At 44.1% G+C, this 26423-nt stretch overlaps 1 protein-coding gene and 1 long non-coding RNA gene across 13 annotated transcripts in view; one reads left to right on the top strand and one right to left on the bottom strand.

The window, feature by feature from the left end:
* Positions 1 to 26423, bottom strand: part of LOC122550847 (LIM and calponin homology domains-containing protein 1-like) — a 365967-nt gene that overhangs the window by 122452 nt on the left and 217092 nt on the right. The window lies entirely within an intron of this gene.
* The window catches only part of LOC148152137 (uncharacterized), a 33255-nt gene continuing 32289 nt past the window's right edge, over positions 25458 to 26423 (top strand). The window contains exon 1 of the long non-coding RNA XR_015757300.1: positions 25458 to 25611. This is a non-coding gene — a long non-coding RNA (uncharacterized LOC148152137). The remainder of the gene's footprint in view (positions 25612 to 26423) is intronic.

Genomic DNA, 26423 nt, shown 5'->3' with positions numbered 1-26423 from the left:
CCATCTTCCTTCCCATCTACCCACTCCAACCTGTCACCATCAAGCCCCACCTTCATCCATCTAATCACATTCCTAACTACCTTCTCCACAGCAATCCCACCCCTGCCCCTGCCCCTTCCCCATTCATCTCTCAGCCCCCTTTAAAGCTTTTCTAGCACCACACATTTTGACTCTGATCCCCGGCATCTGCAGTCCTCACTTTCTACCATCATCTTTATGAAGTTGAATGTTGCAAATTGGCTTTTTAAAAATTTGTTCAGTATTCATCCCTGATTACCCAAGATGGTGTTAAGCCATCTTCTTTGTTGATTACAATCCATGTGATAGAATTCTTGGATTTTGTCTCAGTGATAAAGAAGAAAAGGCAACATATTTCCCAAACAGGATTCTATGTGATTTAAAGGAAAACTGGCAAATCATTATATCAGATGTTGCCCTTGTTTATCTAGGGGATAGAGGTCCTGTGCTTGGAAGATGAAGCCAAAAGGAGCCTTAGTTGCAGTAGGATATTACCATAGTGCATCGGTAGTGGAGAACGTACAGTCATATAGTCATACAGTATGTAAACAGGCAAATTGCTGGATGGGGTCCCAATCAAGCAGATAGCCTTGTTTCTAGAGTGTTGTTGATGCAAGTGGAGAATCTTCCATCATTATCCTGATTTATGCCTGTTTTAAAAAATTCTCAAGGTCAAGGACCAGGCTCGCAGGAAAGTAGTCTGACACAGAACAAACAGCCAAGAGGCGAGTCTGCTAGAATATAAGTGTTTTATTCCCCGCAGCGTCGCCACAACCAGTCTCGTACTCACAACGGGTCTGGTTTATACTCACTCTACGTGTTACCGGAACTGGGAGCCGTCAGTTCTCGTAGAGCGGTTGCCAACAACCCACGCTCGGCGGTTAAACGCAACCCCGGAGCAGACTCTACCGAACTGGAGACTTTTCCAGCTGATATACTCTTTTCCAGATATAAACATTCATGTGAACAGCAGAGCAAGGCTAAAAAACACATTCCATTCTGGTTACATACAGATAAGAAGATTCACACGGGAAGGTGTATAATAAGATTCACATGGGACTAAGCGACACCTTCCATTTTCGGTTAGATTCACACATGTATTGGGACACAATTTTAACCCTTTCACCACATTCCACTGCTTGGCCCAATACATGTGTTACATTATGATTCACACATGTATTGGGACATAATTTTACACCACATTCCACTGCTTGGCCCAATACATGTGTTACATTATGCCCATATGTATTCTTTCTAACAAGCGCCTACGTACACGCCAAATATACAAGCAAGTCAGGACATTACAGCATGTTAAAATCACCAGGACCGCTACCAGGATCGACAAGGGTGGGAACAGGAATGTCCCCGCAGTGGAGGACATACCACTCAATATGTCCCACCAATGATGAGCTGACTCCATGTCCACTACACGGGCAGCATGTACTACCTCCTGTCCATGTATAAAGGTAGACACCGTAACCTTGGTGACATTGGTTTGATGCTTTCGTAATATCTGCTTAAGCTCCTCGGATCGGTCCAATGCTCGCTTAAACCGATCCAGGGAAATGTTCCAAGGATTCATCAGCACTTTCCACTGCACCTTGGTAAAGTGGCGAGCACTGCTATAAGTGGTCAACAGATAGGTCTGATTCTGCCAGTGCCACTGATAGACATTTGAGAGGCATCCCGATAGGATGTGGATTATTGGTAGCCACACAGAGCGTGTGTGGCCCAATCTGCCACATCATGTCCCTTGGAGTTTCAACAGTCCATTCGCACAGGGCCGTTCCCTTAGTCAAGCAAGGGTCCCGATACCTGTCATCAGTAGGCAAGTTTTCCCCTGATCAGTCTGTTCACAAGCGGACAGATCATAGGTAATATTGGTATCTGGGCTAAACCACTGTCCCCTTGTCTTCAGAAAATAATATCCAGAAGATGTAATCACTGGTAATACATAATATCGACAGACCGTAACAGTGTGGGTTACATTCATGGTAACAAAGTATCCGTTACACATAGTTGCGTTACACCATGGATGGGTTATCATCCACAATTTCTCAGATACATTCCATATTCCCCTCCACGCTTGTACATTGGGGGATGTTACCACACGCAAAAAGCGTTCTTTCTGTATTTGAGCATGCAACATTTGAATATGACAGGCAGTCCAATTTAACTGAGCCGTAATGTTCTCAAACAGTTCCTGAGTGGCACCCCAGACATCCAGTTCCCATTGCAGAGATCGTATCATTATTTCAGCTGTCTCTCCTTGAGTCATCATTACGGATGGCATCCACCTTCCAATAGTATGTAGTCCTTGTGAGGTGGCCTGTCCCGTGTTAGATAATTTAGTACGGGTTACCTCAGAGTCAATAGCATTTGAGATACCCATGACAGTTCCTGCACCTCCCAGTAGAGTGTCATACCATGCACGCCGCCTCCTCTTATGTTGGCATTCTGGGATAGCCGGCAGCCGCACCTGCCAGTGAACATCAGTGTGCAGTACTGCCTGGGCCATCTGCTGACAAGTTGACATAATGGGAGCCAACTGTGTGCGGTGCGCGTCAGAGACGTTAGGGCGCACCAAGATCAGCCATAACATTCGAGTCCGGTTTTGAATAACTGTTCCATTGCTGATCCAGATGTCCTCATCTCCAGTCGTGATGTTCCATCGTGTCCCGTTTGAGCTTTCACATTCACGAGCGGTTATATTCCAATGACACATATTCACCGTTGCATTCAACATCAATGTACAGTTAGGGGTTATCAAAGCTACATTTCTCCCCTTATAACATCGTACACAAGTATACATTTGACAATCACTCGTGAGATCTAAAATTGTACACCATTGATTTGCCGCGCACTTAAAATCATCTTGCTGTCGTTCCTCACTACTAATTTTCCAACCTACATTTTGTTTCGATAAGGGAACCAACGACTGAGCTGGCACACTTCTCCAGACTGATTCCCCAGGATACATAATGGTGACCAGACTGTCTTTTCCTTGGGCTATGATCTCTGCCGGTTTGGGGGGACCAGTTGTCTGGCGTACCCATACCTTGGCACCCTTAGTGTCAGTAGACCCAAATCCCCCCGTCCCACGCTCAGTAACCTTAACGGGAGCTCCCGTCTCTTCCACCGTTGTAAGGTTACATGGTTTAATAACTAATTGTGCTATTCTGTCTCCCTTCTGTATCACATAAGGTTCAGATGTAATGTTGACCAGGACTACTCCCAATTCCCCTTGGTAGTCCGCGTCAATTACTCCTGCCATTACATCAATCCCCTTTAGTGACAATCCCGATCGCGGGAGGATATGCCCATAGGTCCCAGGGGGACAAATCAATCCTAATCCGGTCTTAATCACCGTAGGTTTTTGTTGGACCAAAGTCTGTGTAGTTAAAGCTCGTAAGTCCAGTCCAGCCGACATGACTACCATATGCACTGCTTTTAATTCTGCCCACTGACTACTTTTTCCCTCCCCTAATTCTTCTAGGGTAGTGCCTTGTTTTGGGTTAAAGGCGGCAGCTTTCCATCTACGCTGTCCCGCTTTCCATTGGGCTGACCCATCTACGAACCAAGCCGTGGCTTGTTCATCCGGGGTCAGTTCATCATACCGTTTTCCCATCTTAACGGGTGATTCCTTGTATTCAATCACCTCAAACCGTTTTTCCCCTTCCTCAGGGGCCTCCGCCACTTGCTCATGTAGGACTGACACTCCTTTCTGTCCAGTCCACACTCTCTCCGACACATACCATTTCCATTTAATGATGCTGCTCTCTTGGGCAGTTCCTATTCGGTGGGTAGTGGGGTCACTAAGTACCCACGGAAGAATAGGGATAGCTGTTCTCATGATCACTTCATGTCCAATGGTCAGGGCTTCGGTTTCCACCAAGCCCCCGTAGCATGCTAATAACTGTTTCTCAAAGGGGGTATACCGTTCCCCTGCCGGGGGTAATTTTCGGGGCCAAAATCCCAATGGCTTACGGGTTCTTCCCTGTTTTTGCCATAAGCTCCAATTGGCATAATCCCCCTGTGCTGAGACTTGCAGTTCTACAGGTCCTGACTGTATCTTTCCCAAGGATACAGCTTGCTGTATCGCTTGCTTGGCCATTTCAAATGCAGTTTGATGGACCTCCGTCCATCCGAACGCTGCCTTTTTCCTCGTAACTCGATACAAAGGTTTTAAAATTTGTCCTAAATGGGGAATATGCTGTCTCCAGAATCCGAATAACCCAATAAATTGCTGCACGTCCTTCTGGGTGTGAGGGACGGCAAAGACCTGAATCTTATTTTTAGCTTTCGCAGTGATTTCCCTTTCCCCCTTGTTCCACACGATTCCTAAGAATTTTACCGTTTGTGAGGGACCCTGGATTTTGGCTGGGTTGATCTCCCACCCATATCCTCGCATATGTTGAACCAGTTGGTCCAGCAATTCCTGAACCTGCTTCTGACTTGTCCCCTGTATCATCATATCGTCAATATAGTGCGAGATCATCACTTCGTCAGGCACTTTAAAGGCAGCCAAGTGTTCTGCAACTATCCGGTGGCAGATAGTAGGGCTATGCAGATATCCTTGGGGCAATCGCGTGAACGTGAATTGTCTACCCTCCCAAGTGAATGCGAACTGTTCCTGCCTATCTTCGGGAATAGGAATTGTGAAGAAGGCATTAGCCAAATCAATTACTCCGTACCACACCCCTGGATGATGTTGGATTCGTCCTATAATAGTGACGGCATCCGGGACCGCTGCCGTCAAGGCCGGAGTGTGACGGTTTAGTTGCCGATAATCTACCGTCATCCGCCATGACCCATCGGCTTTATGTACGGGCCATAAGGGGTTATTCCACGCCGTGGTGCATGTCCTAAGCACTCCCGCTTCCAAATAATCCTTAATTGTGGCGGATATTTCTTTATGTCCGCCGGGAATCCTATACTGTCTAAGACTTATTACGCGATCGGCGATCGGGATGGGGAAGGGGTCCATTTTAACCTTTCCCACTAACACCGTCCTACAGCGCAAAGCCATTTTCGTGATTCCAAATTCAAACTTCCCTTGTTGGAGGTGAAGTGTTAAACCGGCCAGAATGTCCATTCCCAGGATCCATTCTCTAACTGGTGTAATGATAATTGAATAAGTTTTAATGGGCATTGTACCTATCTTTAGGGGCAATTGTACTGTTTTTCCTTCAATCAGATTACCTCCCAGCCCAACCAGCGTGACTGGGGTTCCTTTAAACTTATGGGGCGTCCCATAGATTAAGGTGGCCTCCGCCCCTGTGTCCACTAGAGCCATAACGGTTTGGACGGATTTGCGCCAATAGATAGTCAATGATACATGAGGTCGAATGTCGTCTGCTGACCATTGGCTCGTTCGTGGGCAAACCCTTGGGGCTTGGCCCGATTCCTATTGTTCCTCCCATTCATCTTCCCCAGACAGCACTGGGTAAAGACGTTTGCCTCGCCCTTCTTTGTTCTTGCCTTTCTTACTAGGTTTCCGGCCACGCCTATCCACTTTATAACACTCTCGGAGGGGAGGCCGTACCTCCTCCTCCTCCTCGTCCTCCGAGGATTCCCACCGCTGGGAAGTGGAAGTTCTACCCCTTCGAGGCTCATTAACAACCGGACCCCGTGTCTGACATTTTTGTGTTAGTAATTCCACTAGGTCTTCCATAGTGGGTCGGGACTCCGTCTCTACCCGGGACACCTTCAGTCCCTTTCGTCTGCATAAGTCTTTTAATTCCGGTGTAGGTAGGCCATCAATCTCCGATGCTGGGACCTGCGCCCGTATCAAAGTTTGCCACAAAGCACGCCGTGAGGGGCCTTGGTCACTTCCTTGATTAGGGTTTACTTTTCCCCCTGCCCGAGCCTCAGGGCGACGCCCCTCCGTGCCCCCCTGAGAAGCACGGGTTGTGGGTCCCCAATCCCCCAAACCACCCATCTCCCTCATCATACTTCGGGCATCTCCTAGGGTTTCTCCCCGTCCACTCAACATTATGGTTAATAACAGTGGTTTATAATGGGGGGGGGCAGTCTTCACTAGGTGGTCTCTAGTCTGTCTACTAACATCTGTGTTATCCACCTCGTCCAGCACTCCCAGCAACAGGGCATCCCGCACACACAAACGGGTTAGCCTCTGAACCCCTTCCTTAATTGTTGTCCAAGTTCCTTCCAAGGGGGGCCAATCGGACGGGAAGGGATACTGTTCGGCCACTGCCCTGGCATACATCCCAAATAAGGTCCCCATACTGCGATCTATTACCATATCCTTGGCTTGTCTGCGGTACCCCAGGTCTATGGCAGCATCCTTTGCTAATCCACCAAACTTGGGAGCATCCTGATAGTCTACCTGCACTTGTTGCCCCCCTTCCTCGAGGAGCCGAATTAGCCATAGCTCTAACGGCTCCCCAGGATTACGTCGGGTTTTCTGGGTGATAAACAGCACCTCATCGGTAGTGAAGTCTTCCGTTAATTCAGAGAATTCTGCAGGAGGCTGAGCCCGCGGTAATTCATGCATAATTGCCTCCCCTTGTTCATTCCGTATAGGGTTTCCTTCCTCATCTAACATTACCTCCCGTTGCACTGGGAGACGTCTCTGAACCTGCTTTCTCCTAACCACTGGTTTAGCTTGGAGTACGGGTGGGTCCTCTTCGTACTGATCATCTGAATCTCCCCAAATATTCCCATCCCAATGATCGATATCCCACCGATCCCCGTTATTTAACTGGGCTACAAACGCCCGTACTTGTACCGGGTCCGGGGTTCGAGGGACCTTCCTTTTCTCTTTCCGTTTCTTAGCAGACAGATACATAATAGTTCGTCCTGCTAGTTCAGTTAATGCTGTCAATTCAGCTTTTAACTTCATAATTTCCTGCCTCAACATAGAGGCATCTCCCGAACTGAGTCCCTGCTCATGTTTCAGGAGGGCTAATTCTGCTTCAGCTTTTTGGCGCTTGTCTGACTGTTGTCTACAAGCCGCCGCACAGGCCCACATCCTCCGCTGTACCCCAGGCAAGGGGTTCTTCGGCAGGACTGGGATCCTCTCAAGGGTGGACAGCAGCGACCCTGGGGTTCCTACGCCCTCGGCCTCCCAGTTCTCCGGTCGCCCCCCACCATTTCTCCCCACGCCATGCCACGGCCCATGCCATCCCGGGACGGTCGGGACCTCCACAGTTTGTTCCTCTGGTTTCTTAGCCTTTTTCCAAAACATTGTTCTGTATCAAAATCTTTCCTCAATTGCGATTGATCCTGCCGGCTACGCCAAAATGTTTTAAAAAATTCTCAAGGTCAAGGACCAGGCTCGCAGGAAAGTAGTCTGACACAGAACAAACAGCCAAGAGGCGAGTCTGCTAGAATATAAGTGTTTTATTCCCCGCAGCGTCGCCACAACCAGTCTCGTACTCACAACGGGTCTGGTTTATACTCACTCTACGTGTTACCGGAACTGGGAGCCGTCAGTTCTCGTAGAGCGGTTGCCAACAACCCACGCTCGGCGGTTAAACGCAACCCCGGAGCAGACTCTACCGAACTGGAGACTTTTCCAGCTGATATACTCTTTTCCAGATATAAACATTCATGTGAACAGCAGAGCAAGGCTAAAAAACACATTCCATTCTGGTTACATACAGATAAGAAGATTCACACGGGAAGGTGTATAATAAGATTCACACGGGACTAAGCGACACCTTCCATTTTCGGTTAGATTCACACATGTATTGGGACACAATTTTAACCCTTTCACCACAATGCCTTATCTAAAGGCTTTGTGGAATATAGAAATGAGTTACCTACCTCTGATCTGCTATTGTATATATGCTTCTCATCCATTTAAGCCAGAATCATCATGCCATTGAAGATAAAGGTGAGGTAGTTAGACTTTTCTTATTTTGGGGATAAGCATATAAGATTAGGGGGAGTAAGCAATTTGCCCTTCAATTTAACCTGTCAAGCCTATATTAAAAATTTGTTTCAAAGAGATCACCGTTCAGTCTGCTAAAATCCAGGAACTATCAGCTTCATTGACTTAATTACCTCTCAAAGAACAACCCTCTCTCACTGGAGCCAGTCTGGTGGATTTTATTTGCTCTGAATAAGATAATAGCCTCTGGTGTTAGAAGTAATAAATTAGCATGGATAGTGGATTGATTAAAGTACAACAAGGAACTACAGATGCTGGAGATGTGAAACAAAAACAGAAATTGCTGGTGAAACTGAGCAGGTCTGTCAGAATCAGTGGGAAGAAAGCAGAGTTAATCCTTCGAGTCTGGTGACTCTTCTTCAGAATTCTTCATCATAAAAAGCTAGCATCTAAATTCAGTGTGTAATAAAGAAAGCAAATGATAGGTTGGCCTTTATTTGAAATGGAATGAAGTATAAAAATAGGGAAGTCTTGCTAAAACTATATAAGCTGTGGTCAGACCATAGATAGTGCACTGTGAGCACTTCTAGTTGCTTATCTAGAAAAGATATATTGCAATGGAGGCAAACAAGAGGGAGTTGACTAGATGCATACTGGATATGGAGGGATTTTCTTTTGAGAAGTTGAGTAGGTTAAGCCTGAACTTACTGGAGCTCTAAAGAATGAGAGGTGACCTTATTGAAACATGGGACTTGTAGCAGGCTCAACTGGGTAGACGTGGAAAGGTTGTTTTCCATTACAGGAGAGTGTAGGACTGGAAGGCATAATCTCAGAGTAAGGAGTCATCTATTTACAATGGAGAGGAGGTTGAATTTCTTGTATCAAAAGGTTATGAATCTTTAGAATTCTTTACCACAGAGTCTGTTGAGATTGCGTCATTAAGTATATTCAAGACTGAGATTGAAAAGGTAGGAAAGTGGAGTTACGAATTATCAGGGCAGCCATAATTCTATTGGATGGTGGAGTGGACTTGATGAGTCAAATGGCCTACTTCTGATCTTTCATCCTACGGTCTCAGAGGAAACAAATTAGTTTCATTAAGGCACAATCCTTTCTAGTAAGCACAGAGCCTCGCCAGTGCTCATTGCACTTTTTTAAAAATAGAATCCCTACAATGTGGAAACAGACCCTTCAGCCCAACAAGTCCACACCGACCCTCCGAATAGTAACCCACCCAGACCCATTCCCCTACTCTACATTTATCCCTGACTACTGCACCTAACCTACACATCCCTGAACATTATGGGCAATTTAGTATGGCCAATTCACCAAACCTGCACATCTTTTGGATTGTGGGAGGAAACTGGAGCACCCAGAGGAAACCACACAGACATGGCAAGATTGTGCAAACTCCACACAGACAGTCACCATGGCAGGAATCAAATCCAGGTCCCTGGCACTGTGAGGCAGCAGTGCTAACCACTGAGCCAGCGTCCGGACCACTCGTTGCTGCCAAAGCTGCAGCCCATTACTGCTCTTTGCCACCTCGGTGCAACCGAGATGGCCAGTCTTACACCACAGTGACTGCCAGGGCCTACCCTTCCATGGCCCACTGACCTCTGTGAATGCCCCTCCTGCAATTGCCTGCAGTGATTCCACCTGAACCACTCACGAGCTCTGCTCCTGTGATGGCCATTGTGTGCTCAAGCTGCTCTCTGTTTAGTCCACGATTTAAGCTGTATCAGGAATGGTTCCTAGGGCCTTCTCTTCTCAGACGTCACCCTGACCTAACTTGCTTCCTGTACATCACTTCGTGAATGTAAATCAGTTTTTTGTGAAGAGTGCTCAAGTGGCTCGCTAAATTTCTCAACTGATTACTTGCCAATTTCAGCAGCCTTGCTATGATTTCCAAGAAGATACTTCTGCCTAAGTCATTGGGAGACAGAGGTGTGTTGGGAAACCAATAATCCATTCACTGCAACAACGGTTTCTATCTGAGTGAGCCAAGTATTTACTTACTAAGCCCTGGCTGAGTGGACAAGTATTGGGTAAATGTAATATAATGTGGATAAATGTGAGATTATCCACTTTGATGGCAAAACCAGGAAGGCACATTATTTTCTGAATGGTGACAGTTTAGGTGCACTGAGACCTGGGTGTCTGGTGGAACAGTTGCTGAAGATTGGCATGCAGGTACAGCAGGAAGTGAGGAATGCTAATGGCATGCTGGCCTTCATAGTGAGAGGATTTGAGTATAAGAATAGGGATAGCTTGCTGCAATTATACAGGGCCTTGGTGAGGCACACCTTGACTATTGACCTCCTAGTCTGAGGAAGGATATTCTTGCTATTGAGAGAGTCCAGAGAAGGTTCCTCAGACTGATTCCTGGGATGACTGACATATGAAAAAAGTCTGGGCTTGTACTTGCTGGAACTTAGGAGGAGTAGGTTCTCATAGAAACATATAAAATCCTAATGGGACTGGACAGGCTAGATGCAGGAAGAATGTACTCAATGTTGGGGAAGTCCAGAACTAGGGGCCACAGTTAAGCCATTCAGGCTTGAAATGAGGAAGAATTTCTACACTCAGAGTTATGAACCTAAAGAATTCTCTCCCACTGAAAGCTGTTGGGGCCAGTTTGTTCAATATATTCACTAGGGAGATGGAGACGGCCGTTGTCGCTAAAGGGATCAATGTGTATGAAGGGAGCGGGAAACTGATTTTGCATGATCATATTGAATAGTGGTGCAGGCTCTAAGGGCCGGATGATCTACTCCTGCATCTATTTCCCATGTTTCTACACCTACCTGCCTCCAAACCTGCCTCTGTCTTGTGACTACAATTCAGACCCGGGAGAAAAGAGTAAAAATCAAAGACACACTTTTCCAGATGTGAAGTTAGTAAATACTTCAACACAAAGAGTGATAGAAGAGGCAAACTCTCTTTCTCAAACAGAATTGATGCTCCAAGATTTTTGTTGCCAAAAGTATCAAGAGGTATGGGCCAAGGGTAGCCATGACCCGACTGAATAGCAAGACAGAGCTGAAAATGTGTTGCTGGAAAAGCGCAGCAGGTCAGGCAGCATCCAGGGAACAGGAGAATCGACGTTTCGGGCATAAGCCCTTCTTCAGGAATGAGGAAAGTTTGTCCAGCAGGCTAAGATAAAAGGTAGGGAGGAGGGACTTGGGGGAGGGGCGTCGGAAATGTGATAGGTGGAAAGAGGTCAAGGTGAGGGTGATAGGTCAGACTGGGGTGGGGGCGGAGAGGTCAGGAAGAAGATTGCAGGTTAGGAAGGCGGTGCTGCATTCGATGGATTTGACTGAGACAAGGTGGGGGGAGGGGAAATGAGGAAACTGGTGAAATCCGAGTTCATCCTTTGTGGTTGGAGGGTTCCTAGGTGGAAAATAAGGTGCTCTTCCTCCAACCGTCGTGTTGTTGTGGTCTGGCGATGGAGGAGTCCAACGACCTGCATATCCTTGGTGGAGTGGGAGGGGGAGTTGAAGTGTTGAGCCACAGGGTGGTTGGGTTGGTTGGTCCGGGTGTCCCAGAGGTGTTCTCTGAAACGCTCCGCAAGTAGGTGGCCTGTCTCCCCAATATAGAGGAGGCCACATCGGGTGCAAAGGATGCAATAGATGATGTGTGTGGAGGTGCAGGTGAATCTGTGGCGGATATGGAAGTTTCCTTTGGGGCCTTGGAGGGAGGTGAGGGGGGAGGTGTGGGCGCAAGTCTTGCACCTCCTGCGGTTGCAGGGGAAGGTGCCGGGAGTGGAGGTTGCGTTGGTGGGGGGTGTGGATCTGACGAGGGAGTCACGGAGGGAGTGGTCTTTACGGAATGCTGATAGGGGAGGGGAGGGAAATATATCCTTGGTGGTGGGGTCCGTTTGGAGGTGGCGGAAATGACGGCGGATGATGCGCTGTACATGGAGATTGGTGGGGTGGTAGGTGAGGACCAGTGGGGTTCTGTCCTGGTGGCGGTTGGAGGGGCGGGGCTCAAGGGCGGAGGAGCGGGAAGTGGAAGAGATGCGGTGGAGGGCATCGTCGACCACGTCGGGGGGAAATTGCGGTCCTTGAAGAAGGAGGCCATCTGGTTTGTACGTTTTTGGAACTGGTCCTCCTGGGAGCAGATGCGGCGGAGACAAAGGAATTGGGAGAATGGGATGGCGTTTTTACAGGTAGCTGTGGGAGTCGGTCGGTTTGTAGTAGATGTCCATGTTGATTCGGTCGCCTGAGATAGAAATAGAAAGGTCGAGGAAGGGGAGGGAGGAATCTGAGACTGTCCAGGTGAATTTGAGGTCGGGGTGGAAGGTGTTGGTGAAGTGGATGAACTGTTCAACCTCCTCGTGGGAGCACGAGGCGGCGCCGGTACAGTCATCGATGTAGCAGAGGAAAAGGTGGAGGGTGGGGCCAGTGTAGTTGCGGAAGATGGACTGTTCCACATATCCTACGAAGAGGCAGGCATAGCTGGGGCCTGCAAGACCCCAGCAACACAGGTTAGTTCAATTGGTTAAAGTGTCTACTTATGTTGCTTTGTCTCCACAGTAATTCTCACAACTTCAGGAGATCTCAAAATATTTTACATTTAATAGCATAGCTTTGAAGGGAAATCATTGTGGTAATGTAGGACATTTGGTCAATTAATTTGGACACAAACTTATTCCAGAAACAACAATGCCACAAGGTGGTAATGTGTTTTCATTTGAAATAATATTGGGTGAGAGATAAATATTAGCCAGGACAATTGGGTAAATTCCCCTTGCTCATCTTTGAAAGAGACCACCAGAGAGAGGAGGTGGGGCCTCAATCATCTCATCTAAAAGAAGGCAGCTCCAAAGATGCAGCACTCACTATGTAGTGCACTAGAGTGTCAGTGTAGATTATGTGCCGAGACTTGAACCTGCTGCTTTTTAACTGAAAAGCGAGAGTGCTACTACCTGAGCCAAGACTTCCACCTTGTATATTCAAATATACTGTATTTCTGGTATAGTTAATCAGATCAAACACTCATTAGTTCAAGAAAAACACTGGTTAAATCTTGGCAAGATCACTTGAAGAGAGGAGCCAAACTAAAGGCTATGGTTGGCAAGCTAAGTAGTCTCATTTCAGAAGACTGATGATCTGTTACATAATTGACCCAAGATACTGTAAACAATTTAAATTTGAAACTTACCAGAAATGAATGAAATGTCATGAATAGCCTGAATGCTAGATTTATAATCTTCCATAAATTGTTCTTGACTATAGTCTCTAGTTCATTGGAAATGTGTAATTTAGGTATGAATGAATTAAAATCCATTTATGCTACCCATCTCTTAAGAGGGAATGCTTCCTCTCCAGCAATACTTTAGATTAGATTTGATTAGATTACTTACAGTGTGGAAACAGGCCCTTTGGCCCAACAAGTCCACACCGACCCGCCGAAGCGCAACCCACCCAGACCCATTCCCCTACATTTACCCCTGCACCTAACACTACAGGCAATTTAGCATGGCCAATTCACCTAACCTGCACATCTTTGGACTGTGGGAGGAAACCGGAGCACCCGGAGGAAACCCACGCAGACATGGGGAGAATGTGCAAACTCCACACAGTCAGTCCCCTGAGGGGGGAATTGAACCCAGGTCTCTGGCGCTGTGAGGCAGCAGTGCTAACCACTGTGCCACCGTGCCACCCTATCTTATGCAATGCTTTAACTGAAATGATAGCATATCTGGTTTGATTCTGTGCCCTGGTATTCTCAATGCAGAGCTGCAATCCAATGTACTGCCAATACTATGCCATGGTCAGTAATTCTGACTAAATAATGTTTGTGCTGGGACTGGGAGGAGTAGAGCTGGTAATGCAAGCCTGGATGATGAAGACGTAGCAATGGAGCTGATGGTGGTCACCAGTATTGCAGAGAGATTGAGCAAAGCAAGGAAATGATTTTAACAAATTACAGTGACAGCCATAAAGATGACCAGTTGTCACTTTGATCAAGACTATGTCCTGGAATTTCCTTCAATTCTCTTCCACAAACTTTGAGAGAAGGTGTATGGAAGTCCTAGGCGAATAGCATGAACTCCAACTGATCAGAAAAAATGAATGATGTGCATCTCAGTGTGATGGAAACATAACAACAGTATCTAAGGGATTTATCATAGATCCTTAAAAGGAAGAAGAAATTGGAGAAATGAAGACTGTCAGAAAGAATCATTGTGTGTAGCTGTTTGAGCAGTGGGAAAATGATGCCAGTTTTGAACAGTGTCTGAATTGATGGTGTCATTGGATATGGGACAGAAAGAATATTTAAGCAATCATCATTGTCCAAGTGCCATGTTGAGCAGTGAGGGTGAGTAGAGTGTTATGACCAGGTAAAGAGAGGTCACAACTCCCCTCTTTCTTGACCCACTTTGGTCGATCATGACAACCTTTTCTTTGCACTTAGCTATTACACTGTAATTAAACTTGAAAACTAGATCAAAGAATAACAACAGAACCAATTCCGAGGTTTTCTCGATTGGTTTATTATCCATTACCCCGAAAAATATAAAACACAACATCAAACACACACATGTAATGAGTTTTCAAGACACTTGTTTGTGTTGAGAATGAGAGTGAGTACATGAGAAAGGTATGTGAAAGAGAAAGTGTGGAGAGAGAGAGAGAGAGACAGACAAACAAACAGAGAAAGAGAGAAAAGCTTCCAGTATTCTTGCTGTTATTAATCCATGTTGTGTTTTTACTATCTTTTTGCTCATAGATTGCTGCTGATATACCATTCCTTTGCAAATTCTGATGTCTATGTCATGATTTGATTTCAACCTGCATAGTTGTTGGAAAGATTTCATCTCTCAAAACATTGAGTTACCATGCAAATGTGAGTAAATTATGAGATGATAATTCCTTGTAACTTCAGAGTTGCATCTCAATTAAAATGGTCATTTCAAGCCAGTCGATTTTTTATGTTCCACGTGGATCTCTTGGTCTTGTTAGATGATCACGGTAACCATTTTAGCTCACCAGTATCCTGTTTAAAAGCATTTTTCATCCACAAAAGTCTCAGGAATTAAAATCAAACAATCAAAGTTGAATATTGCTTGTCCATTTTCACTATAATAATGATACTGGTTGTCCAGCCTTTCCAGTCATTGCAATCGAGGATGATCTAGTAGTTGGAGTATTAGTTCATTGTTTTGCTGCTCCCTTTTCTGTTGGCCACTTGTGTAAAGACCACTTTTACTTTTTGGTCTGTGGACTTTAAACATGGGATACAATATTGCTTTCAAATAAAGAATCATGGAAGGTGTTGCAGTTTTAAAATAAAACTAAATTACTCGAAAACATTGTGTATTATATCCACAAGCTCAAACACACAATGTGGATCTTAGACAGCTCAGCTCTATAGATGTGTATTTGGGCAGTTTGCCGAGTCATAGGAATGATTAGTTTTCCAACCAGGACTGGTTGCGTGTGTTGAAGAATACTCATTAATCATAACAACTTCTTGATTGGTTCTTGAATGAGCAGCTACAGCTTTGTGTTTGGACAAAATAGCAGAAACAACCAGCCTGGGAAGGAGAAAACATCTCCCTTTCTTCCCTTCTGCGAGTACAGGAGTGAAAAAGCAAGTTCTGGGTGGCTAGTTATGTCATCTCACTCTCTCTGTGACTTCCTTTCTTAAGAGGAAAAATGAAAATACCACTTTCACAGCCACTGAAAGAGCAAATCTCCAACTGGTAAATGTTAAGTTGAGAATTGATGTGTCTCCATGTCTGCATCAAAGAATCAAAATGAATCCGAAGAGAACTGAAGGCCAACAACTCATCAATGCCTATAATCCTGACTCAGGCCAGAACTGTGCGTCACTATCTCTTTTGATTCTTTCAATGATATTATTAGTCTCTTATCCATTACATAGATTTGGAATTTTTTTAAGAGGGGATGCAATCTTAAGCTGTAGGGAATTATAAATCAGCAATGTGTTTCATTACTGTCATCAACTAAAAACAATTTATGTGCAATAAACACCAATATTCTTGGTGATCTGCTGAGTTTGGTTTTCTTTTAAATTGGGATTGTCAGGTACATTGGGCCCTTTGGATAGTTTGGTCGAACAATGGTGTTCTGAACTTTACTTTCATTTGTAGTGGTGTTGCATACTGCAATGTCCTTTGTCTTCACTATTACCATAATGCACATTTTCTTGCATTGAGTGTAAGGCCAGGTTCACTACTTTCTTTCACGTCTGGATTGATTAGGTTTCAGAAATATTTCCGTTTATTGTTATCTTCTTGTTTTGGAAAATGTAGGGGGTGATGAACTCCCAGGTGAATGTAGCACTGACAGCCATGCTTCTGGTACCAAGACTGGCTCTAATGTAGATTAGATTAGATTACTTACAGTGTGGAAACAGGCCCTTCGGCCCAACAAGTCCACACCGACCCGCTGAAGCGCAACCCACCCATACCTCTACAATCTACCCCTTACCTAACACTACGGGCAATTTAGCATGGCCAATTCACCTGACCTGCACATTTTTGGACTGTGGGAGGAAACCGGAGCACCAGGAGGAAACCCACGCAGACACGGGGAGAATGTGCAAACTCCACACAGTCAGTCGCCTGAGGCGGGAATTGAACCTGGGTCTCTGGCGCTGTGAGGCAGCAGTGCTAACCACTGTGCCACCGTGCCGCCCACGTAATGAGGGTTCCAAGCAATTGATTGTGATAGGGGACTCTCGAGTCAGAGGCATAGACAGACATTTCTGCAGCAGACAGCGAGAAATAGGAATGGAGTATTGCCTGCCTGCTGCCAGGATGAAGGATATCTCAGAGAGAGTGCAGGATATTCTCAAAGGGGAAGAGGGACCAGCAGGAAATTGTTGTACACATTGGAACTAATGATGTAGGAAGAGAAAAGGAGCAGGTTCTGAGGACAGAATACAAGAAGTTAGGCAGGAATTTATAAAGGAATTCCCTGACGGTATAAAACTGGATTACTCCCACTGCTACGTCCCCTATCACAATCAATTGCTTGGAACCCTCATTACATTAGAGCCAGTCTTGGTACCAGAAGCATGGCTGTCAGTGCTACATTCACCTGGGAGTCCATCACCCCCTACTGATGGTAGGAATAGGAGGTTAGAGCAGGTGAATGAGTGGCTGAGGAACTGTTGCAGGGGACAAGGGTTCACATTTTTGGATCATTGGAATCTCTCCAGGGGTAGAAGTGACCTGTATAAGAAGGACGGATTACACCTGAATTGGAAGGGGACTAATATGCTGGCAGGGAGATTTGCTAGAGCTGCTCAGGAGGATTTAAATAAGTGGGGTGGGGGAAACCCAGGGAGAAAGTGAGAAAAAAGATCAGTCTGAGACTGGTACAATTGCGAAAAGGAGTGAGTCAAACAAGCAGTCAGGAACAAAGCAGAGAACGAAGTAGGACTGATGCATTGAAATAAATGTAGTTTAATTTAAGAGGTTGAACAGGTAAGGCAGGTGAACTTAGGGCATGGTTGAGAACAATGGACTGGGATATCATAGTGATTACAGAAATATGGCTCAAGATGGGCGGACTGGCAGCTTAATATTCCATGGTATAGATGCTATAGGAAGGATAGGAAAGGGGGCAAGAGAGGAGGGAGAGTGGCGTTTTTGACAAGGGATAACATAACAGCTGTACTTCGGGAGGATATTCCTGGGAGGCCATCCAGGAAGTTATTTGTGTAGAAGTGAGAAATAAGAAAGGGATGATCACCTTATTGGAATTGTACTATAGATTCCCTAATAGTCAGTGGAAAATTGAAGCAAATTTGCAAGGAGATCTAAGTTATCTGAGAGAATAATAGGGTGGTCATGGAAGTGGATTTTAATTTTCCAAACACAGACTGAGACTGCCATAGTGTTAAGGGCTCGAATGGAGAAGAATCTGTTAAATGTGTACAAGATTATTTTCTGGTTCAGTACGTGGATGTACCTACTAGGGAAGGAGCAAAACCTGACCTACTCTTGGGAAATAAGGCAGGGCAGGTTGCTGAGGTGTTACTAGGGGTGCACTTTGGGGCCAACGACCATAATTCTATTAGTTTTAAAATAGTGATGGAAAAGGATAGACTGGATCTAAAAGTTAAATTTCAAATTTGGAGAAAGGCCAAAGTTTGATGCTATTACGCAAGAACTTTCAAAAGATGACTAGGGACGGATGTTCACAGGTAAAGGGATGACTGGAAAATGGAAAGCCTTCAAAATGAGATAATGAGAGTCCAGAGACAGTATATTGCTGTTAGAGTGAAGGGTGAGGCTGGTAGGTATAGGGAATGCTAGATGATTAGAAAAATTGAGGTTTTGGTCAAAGAAGAGAAGGAAGCATATGTCAGGTATAGACAGCAGGGATCAAGTGAATCCTTAGAGTATAAGGCAATAGAAGTATACTTATGAAGGAAATCAAATGGGCAACAAGGGGACATAAGATAGCTTTAGCAAATAGGGTTAAGGAGAATCCAAAAGGGATTCTACAAATATATGTTCCTGCAGGAGATGAGGGAAGATACTAAACAAGTATTTTACATCATTGTTTACTGTGGATATGGAAGCTACAGAACTTAGAAATAAATAGCAACATCTTGAAAAATGTCGATATTACAGAGGTGGTGATGCTGAACATCTTGAAAGGGATATCATAGCAATTACAGAAACATGGCTCAGGGATGGGCAGGACTGGCAACTTGATGTTCCAGGATACAAATGCTACAGGAAGGATAGAAAGGGAGGCAAGAGAGGAGGGGGAGTGGCACTTTTGATAAGGGAGAGCATTACAGCTGTGCTGAGGGAGGATATTCCCAGAAATACATCCAGGGGAGTTATTTGGGTGGAACTGAAAAATAAGAAAGGGTTGATCACCTTATTGGGATTGTATTATAGACCCCCTAATAGTCAGAGGGAAATTGAAAAACAAACTTGTAAGGAGATCTCAGCAATCTGTAAGAATAATAGGGGAGTTATGGTAGGAGATTTTAACTTTCCAAACATCGTCTGGGACTGCCATTGTGTTAAAGATTTAGATGGAGAGGAATTTCTTTTGTGTGTACAAGAGAATTTTCTGATTCAGTATGTGCATGTACCTACTGGAGAAGGTGTAAAGCTTGACCTACTCTTGGGAAATAAAGCAGGGCAGGTGACTGAGGTGTCAGTGGGGAAGCACTTTGGGGCCGGCGACCATAATTCTATTAGATTTAAAATAGTGATGGAAAAGGATAGACCAGATCTAAAAGTTGAAGTTCTAAATTGGGGAAAGGCCAATTTTGACGGTATTAGGCAAGAACTTTCGAAAGCTGATTGGAGGCAGATGTTCACAGGTAAAGGGACGGCTGGAAAATGGAAAGCCTTCAGAAATGAGATAACAAGAATCCAGAGAAAGTATATTCCTGTCAGGGTGAAAGGGAAGGCTGGTAGGTATAGGGATGCTGGATGACTAAAGAAATTGAGGGTTTGGTTAAGAAAAAGAAGGAAGCATATGTCAGGTATAGACAGGATAGATCCTTAGAAGAGTATAAAAGAAGTAGGAGTATACTTAAGAGGGAAATCAGGACGGCAAAACGGGGACATGAAATAGCGTTGGCAAATAGAATTAAGGAGAATCCAAAGGGTTTTTACAAGTATATTAAGGACAAAAGGGTAACTAGAGAGAGAATAGGGCCCCTCAAAGATCAGTAAGGCGGCCTTTGTGTGGAGCCACAGAAAATGGGAGAGATACTAAATGAATATTTTGCATCAGTATTTACTGTGGAAAAGGATATGGAAGATATAGACTGTATGGAAATAGATGGTAACATCTTGCAAAATGTCCAGTTTACAGAGGAGGAAGTGCTGGATGTCTTGAAACGGTTAAAGGTGGATAAATCCCCAGGACCTGATCAGGTGTACCTGAGAACTATGTGGGAAGCTAGAGAAGTGATTGCTGGGTCTCTTGCTGAGATATTTGTATCATCGATAGTCACAGGTGAGGTGCCGGAAGACTGGAGGTTGGCAAACGTGGTGCCACTGTTTAAGAAGGGCGGTAAAGACAAGTCAGGGAACTATAGACCGGTGAGCCTGACCTCAGTGGTGGGCAAGTTGTTGGAAGGAGTCCTGAGGGACAGGATGTACATGTATTTGGAAAGGCAAGGACTGATTAGGGATAGTCAACATGGCTTTGTGCTTGGGAAATCATGTCTCACAAACTTGATTGAGTTTTTTGAAGAAGTAACAAAGAAGATTGAGGGCAGAGCAGTAGATGTGATCTATATGGACTTCAGTAAGGCGTTTGACAAGGTTCCCCATGGGAGACTGATTAGCAAGGTTAGATCTCATGGAATACAGGGAGAACTAGCCATTTGGATACAGAACTGGCTCAAAGGTAGAAGACAGAGGGTGGTGGTGGAGGGTTGTTTTTCAGACTGGAGGCCTGTGACCAGTGGAGTGCCACAAGGATCGGTGCTGTGTCCTCTACTTTTTGTCATTTACATAAATGATTTGGATGCGAACATAAGAGGTACAGTTAGTAAGTTTGCAGATGACACCAAAATTGGAGGAGTAGTGGACAGCAAAGAGGGTTACCTCCGATTACAACAGGATCTGGATCAGATGGGCCAATTGGCTGAGAAGTGGCAGATGGAGTTTCATTCAGATAAATGCGAGGTGCTGCATTTTGTAAAGCAAATCTTAGCAGGACTTAAACACTTAATGGTAAGGTCCTAGGGAGTGTTGCTGAACAAAAAGACCTTGGAGTACAGGTTCATAGCTCCTTGAAAGTGGAGTCGCAGGTAGATAGGATAGTGAAGCAGGCGTTTGGTATGCTTTCCTTTATTGGTCAGAGTATTGAGTACAGGAGTTGGGAGGTCATGTTGCGGCTGTACAGGACATTGGTTAGGCCACTGTTGGAATATTGCGTGCAATTCTGGTCTCCTTCCTATCGGAAAAATGTTGTGAAACTTGAAAGGGTTCAGAAAAGATTTACGAGGATGTTGCCAGGGTTGGAGGATTTGAGCTATAGAGAGAGGCTGAACAGGCTGGGGCTGTTTTCCTTGGAGCGTCGGAGACTGAGGGGTGACCTTATAGAGGTTTACAAAATTATGAGGGGCATGGATAGGATGAATAGACAAAGTCTTTTCCCTGGGATCAGGGAGTCCAGAACTAGAGGGTATAGGTTTAGGATGAGAGGGAAAGATATAAAAGAGACTTAAGGGGCAACGTTTTCACGCAGAGGGTGGTACATGTATGGAATGAGCTGCCAGAGGATGTGGTGGAGGCTGGTACAATTGCAACATTTAAGAGGCATTTGGATGGGTATATGAATAGGAAGGGTTTGGAGGGATATGGGCCGGGTGCTGGCAGGTGGGACTAGATTGGGTTGGGATATCTGGTCAGCGTAGACAGGTTGGACTGAAGGGTCTGTTTCCATGCTGTACATCTCTATGACTCTATGACTCTAAATGCATAAAGGTGGATAAATCCCCAGGAACTGATCAGGTGCACCCCAAAACTCTGTGGGAAGCTAGGGCAGTGATTGCTGGTCCCCTTGCTGAGATGTTTGTATCATCAATAGCCACAGGTGAGGTGCCAGAAGACTGGAGGTTGGCTAATGTGGTGGTGACACTATTTAAGAAAATTGGTAAGGAAAAGCTAGGGAACTATAGACTGGTGAGCCTGACATCAGTGGTGGGCAAGTTGTTGGCGGGAATCCTGAGGGACAGGATTTACATGTGTTTGGAAAAGCAAGGGCTGACTAGAGATAGTCAGCATGGTTTTGTGCATGGGAAATCATGTCTCACAAACTTGATTGTATTGTTTGAAGAAGTAACAAAGTGGATTGATGAAGGCAGAGCAGTGGATGTGATCTCTATGGACTTTAGTATGACGTTCAACAAGGTTCCTCATGGTTGGCTGGTTAGCAAGGTTAGATCACATCGGATATAGGGAGAACTAGCCATTCGGATACAGAATTAAATGGGAGGAAGGCCAAGGGAGAAGGAGATAAGAGACAGAGAGTGGTGGAGAAGGGTTGTTTTTCAGACTGGAGGCCTGTGACATGGTGTGCTACAAGCTTCGGGGCTGTTTCCACTGCTTTTCATCATTTATTTAAATGATTTGGATGTGAACATAGGAGGTATGCTTAGTAAACTTTCAGATGGAGGCATAGTATACAACAAAGAAGGTTACCTCAGAGTAAAACGGGATCTTGATTAGATGGGCCAAGAAGTGGCAGATGGAGTTTAATTTAGATAAATATGAGGGTTTCATTTTGGAAAGGCGAATAAGGGCAGGACTTATACACTTAATGGTAAGGTCCTGGGGAGTATTGCTGAACAAAGAGACCGTGGAGTGCAGGTTCATAGTTCGTTGAAAGTGGATTCACAGGTAGGCAGGATAGTGAAGAAGGCATTTGGTGTGCTTTCCTTTATTGGTCAGTGCATTGAGTACAGGAGTTGGGAGGTCATGTTGCAGCTGTACACAACATTTGTTAGGCCACTATTGGAATGCTGCATGCAATTCTGGTCTTCCTGCTATCGGAAGGATAGTATGAGACTTGAAAGGGTTCACAAAAGATTTACAGGATATTGCCAGGATTGGAGGACTTGAGCCAAAGGGAGAGGCTGAATAGGCTGAGGGGTGATCTTTCAGAAGGTTTACAAAACCATGAGATGCATAGGTAGGGTAAATGGACAGGGTTTTTTCTCCAAGAGGGTAGTGAAATCCAAAACTAGAGGGTATGGATTAGGGTGAGAGGGGAAAGATTTAAAAGGGACCTAAGGGGCAGCCTTTTCACACAGAGGGTAGTGCATATATAGAATGAGCTGCCTGAGGAAATGGTGGAGTCTGGTACAATTACAGCATTTAAAAAGCATCTGGATGTATATAATGAATAGGAAGGGTTTAGAGGGATATTGGCCAAATGCTAGCAAATATTACTAGATTCATTTCGGACATCTGGTCGGCATCGACGAGTTGGACAAAAGGGTGTGTTCCATGCTGTATGGCTCTATGGAAAGTTGTTTAAAGAAGAAATATCATTGAGAATCAAGTAACTATATTTTAGAAAAAAAATCTAAACTATTGTGCTGTCAATAGTTTTCATCCAATATTTTGTACAGTGATATTCATAACAGGTTCATAATCTTGAACAAAATAGATTTAGTAGACTCTCGAAATAAAGTCACTGTATGTCCTTTGTTTATTGTGCACTAAAAAAATTCAGACTGGAGGGGAGAGAGCTAAAATTTTAATAAAACTGTAAGATTTAATGTAAGTATGCTGGAGATAGAACTTTTGGTTATGAATATAAATAATTTCAAAAAGATATTCACAGCATAGACAGTGGTCAGGTTAATTATTCCCTTTCACCTACCAGGATTTAAATATGGAATTTGATCCTTCGTGTGATAATTATAGGATAAATATCGGAAAGCATTCTTTGCCACAAGGAGTGACCAACAGCTTGAACAGATTATAAGAAAGGGTTGATAGAAGCCAGAATACAAGACTCATTTAAAAAAACAGATGCACAAAGTAGAAAATGGCCAAGATGGTACTTGGAAAGAATAATGAAATGGATTCAAGGGCCATTCCATGCAAACCTATCCTGCAAAATTATACTCATGTGATGTAAATGAAGTTATGTTCATTTCACCAGTGTATTCAAAGCAAAACACTTGTCTGAACTGTGCTCTACTTACTCATTTATACAGTTGACAATGTGTAAAACGTTTTTTAATTTAAGGGTGGTTTCATGGTGGTATTTTCTCAAATATAAATTATAAAAATAGTAACTCACAAATAACATTAGTGAAAAATATTGCCTGCAGCACACAGTCATATCCGTTAAACTGGTCAAACAAATTTGGTGTTTTATTTCGATTAATTCAGTGAAAACAACAGAAATCATGAAATAAGCTCCAGATGTCTGGCAATTCACAATTGCCTATGTTTTTGGAGCGTATGATTATCTGTAGGGTTCTGTATTGGTATGCAAAACTTACAAGCTAAATGATATAGATTCCAAATTGGTGCATGCATTAACATGCTCAGCGTGAATGTTTGCTGGAAGTATATAGTTGCTATTTTGAAATTTATATCGTGTCAATCATGACCACAGGTTATCAAATCTCTTCACAGCTAATGAAGTACTTTTGAAATGCAGCCACTGCTGCAAAATAGCAAACAAAACAGCCAATTTTCTCACAGCAATGTTCCATATGACCAGATAATCCATTCATGTGGTATTGGTTAAGAGATAAATATTGCCCAGGACACTGATCTTTTGAAATGCTACCATGGGACATTGCACATTCACTTCTAACCTGATATCAGGCACAGAAAAGACAAGTGTGAGAGACTAAAAAGGTCCAGTCACACTTGGTCATTGGAGAGTCCGTAAAGTGGAAGATTCTGTCACAACAGTCCCATTTGAGGCTGGGAAACAACAATTTCAGAGTTTTGTGAATAAAATTAAAAATCTCTGCAATCAAGTGAAAACAAACTTTAAATTTTCCGCACAAAGACCGGCAACAAGAGGCACATGGGAGCAGGAGGAGGTCATTCTGAACATCATGCCTGCTTTAGTGTCGTGGTCAATTAAATACTACAATGCCTTTTATCCATACTAATTCATTATACCATCAAAAAAATGATCAACTTCTATTTTAAATATACTCAAAAACTGAGCTTTTACAGATCTTTGGGGCAAAGAATCCCAAACGTTTACCATCCTTCGAGTAAAACAATTTTTCCTCAGCTTGGTCCTAAATGGCATTGCTCTCATTTTTAAATTGTGCCCCCTGGTTCGAGACTCCACAACAAGGTGAAACATCTTTCCTGTCTATCCCTTTCAATATTTTGTCAGTTGAGAGTGAGAGGTGATCTCATTCTTCGAAACTCGGAGGATACAGACCCAGTTTTCCCAATCTCTCTTCATAGGTCAGTCCTGCCATCCTGGGATCAAGTGAATCTTTGTTGCACTCCTGTGGTAATAATATATTTCCTGAAGTAGTACGACCAAAACTGCGCACACAATTCCAGGTGCTGTTTAAATCAGGCTCCTATACAACTAATGTAAAAACTTAACACAAATTCACTTGCAATAAAAGCTAACATTCCACGAGTCTTCCTAATAGCTTGCTGCACTTTCACGTTAGCCCTCGGTTACGTATCGACAAGGACACCTAGGTCCTTTTGTAAGTTTACACTTTCCAACTTCTCACCATCGAAGGAATTTTATCACACATCTGTTCTTCCTACCAGAATGGATAATGTCATATTTTTCTACATTAATCCCAGAAATCACACAATATCCTGGCAGTAGTGAGTACTTCCACTGCAGGCAAAGACAAGACAGCACAAGATTGTTGCCATAGAGACATCTATAAAGGTGAGCAGCAGATAATTGTGTGAAAAAAAAATCACTTGAGTGGAGAGAGTGAGAAACCCTCCCTGAAACTCTTCGGAACACTCTGATGTTTGGTATAGTTCCTCCTTTTGTCTGGCAATGCATTTTTTTTGCATTTATTGTTTTTGTATTTATTCAATCCTTGTCATATTTATTTCAGTCAAAAGATTAATGCCTTTGGAGAAAGCTATCCAAATTGTGCTGCAAGCAAAAACCAGGAGGAAACTCAGACAAATCCTGTGAGGAAAATGACAATGATGACACAGTGCAGCAAAAGAACGTATCCAGTTTTAAAGCGTATAAATAACCTACAGATACAAAGACCAGCAAACACAAAAGGTAAACCCACCAGACGTATTATGATCCACTGAGAAAGCACATTGATGCTCAAACTCCATTATCCATGGGTTGTCAGGAAAGTTTGGTTTTTAATCAAAGTACATGAGGCCCCCAATTCCTTGCCTGATATACTCAAGCTAATAGAAAATGCTGACCAGCTATCTGTACTTAATAAAAACTACAATTTATTACAAACAAATAATCGTAGGTAAACAACTAACAAGTGTATAACACTGCTGGATAAAACTCTAACAGTCCTTTTAAAATCATTACACATACATTGAAATAAATGTTAATGTTATGTTATGAGTGGAGGAAAATACACTGGGGAATTACAGTTCAATAGAACCAGTCCTCAGGCTTTGATGTGGTCATCCTTTCTTTTCCGAAGACCTTCTATTCTCTGATCTCCTTCCTTTCAGATTCTCAGTTCTTTGCTGAGGGCCCATGGGATTTATACATTACTTTCACAATCACTGGTTAGAGGGAATAGAAACTTGTGGTCCAGAACTGCTCTAGTCTTGAGTTCCTTTGATGCAAGGGTATAAAGACAGTGTCTGCTTATCCAAGCCTGGACACGTCTTACACTCTGTAAATACCCAATTTGTTCACCTATCCGTGAGCCAATTGGAAAGTTGTCGTCAGACTGGTGATTTCCAGGATCCATAACTGACCACAGTCGCACAAAGCTAACAGCAATCTGTTGCCGGCTGAATCTCACCTTGCACACAGACCTTGGTACCATTCTGCCTTTCCTCTCTGTACCACATTGTTTGCAAAGGAACAGTATAAATACAACTCACAATGAGTTC

This window comes from Chiloscyllium plagiosum, unplaced genomic scaffold (genome assembly GCF_037043375.1).
Source record: "Chiloscyllium plagiosum isolate Xiang-an unplaced genomic scaffold, Cpla_swu_hap1 HiC_scaffold_1, whole genome shotgun sequence".
Classification (NCBI taxonomy): domain Eukaryota; kingdom Metazoa; phylum Chordata; class Chondrichthyes; order Orectolobiformes; family Hemiscylliidae; genus Chiloscyllium; species Chiloscyllium plagiosum.
This window is presented reverse-complemented; position numbering and strand designations above follow the sequence as displayed.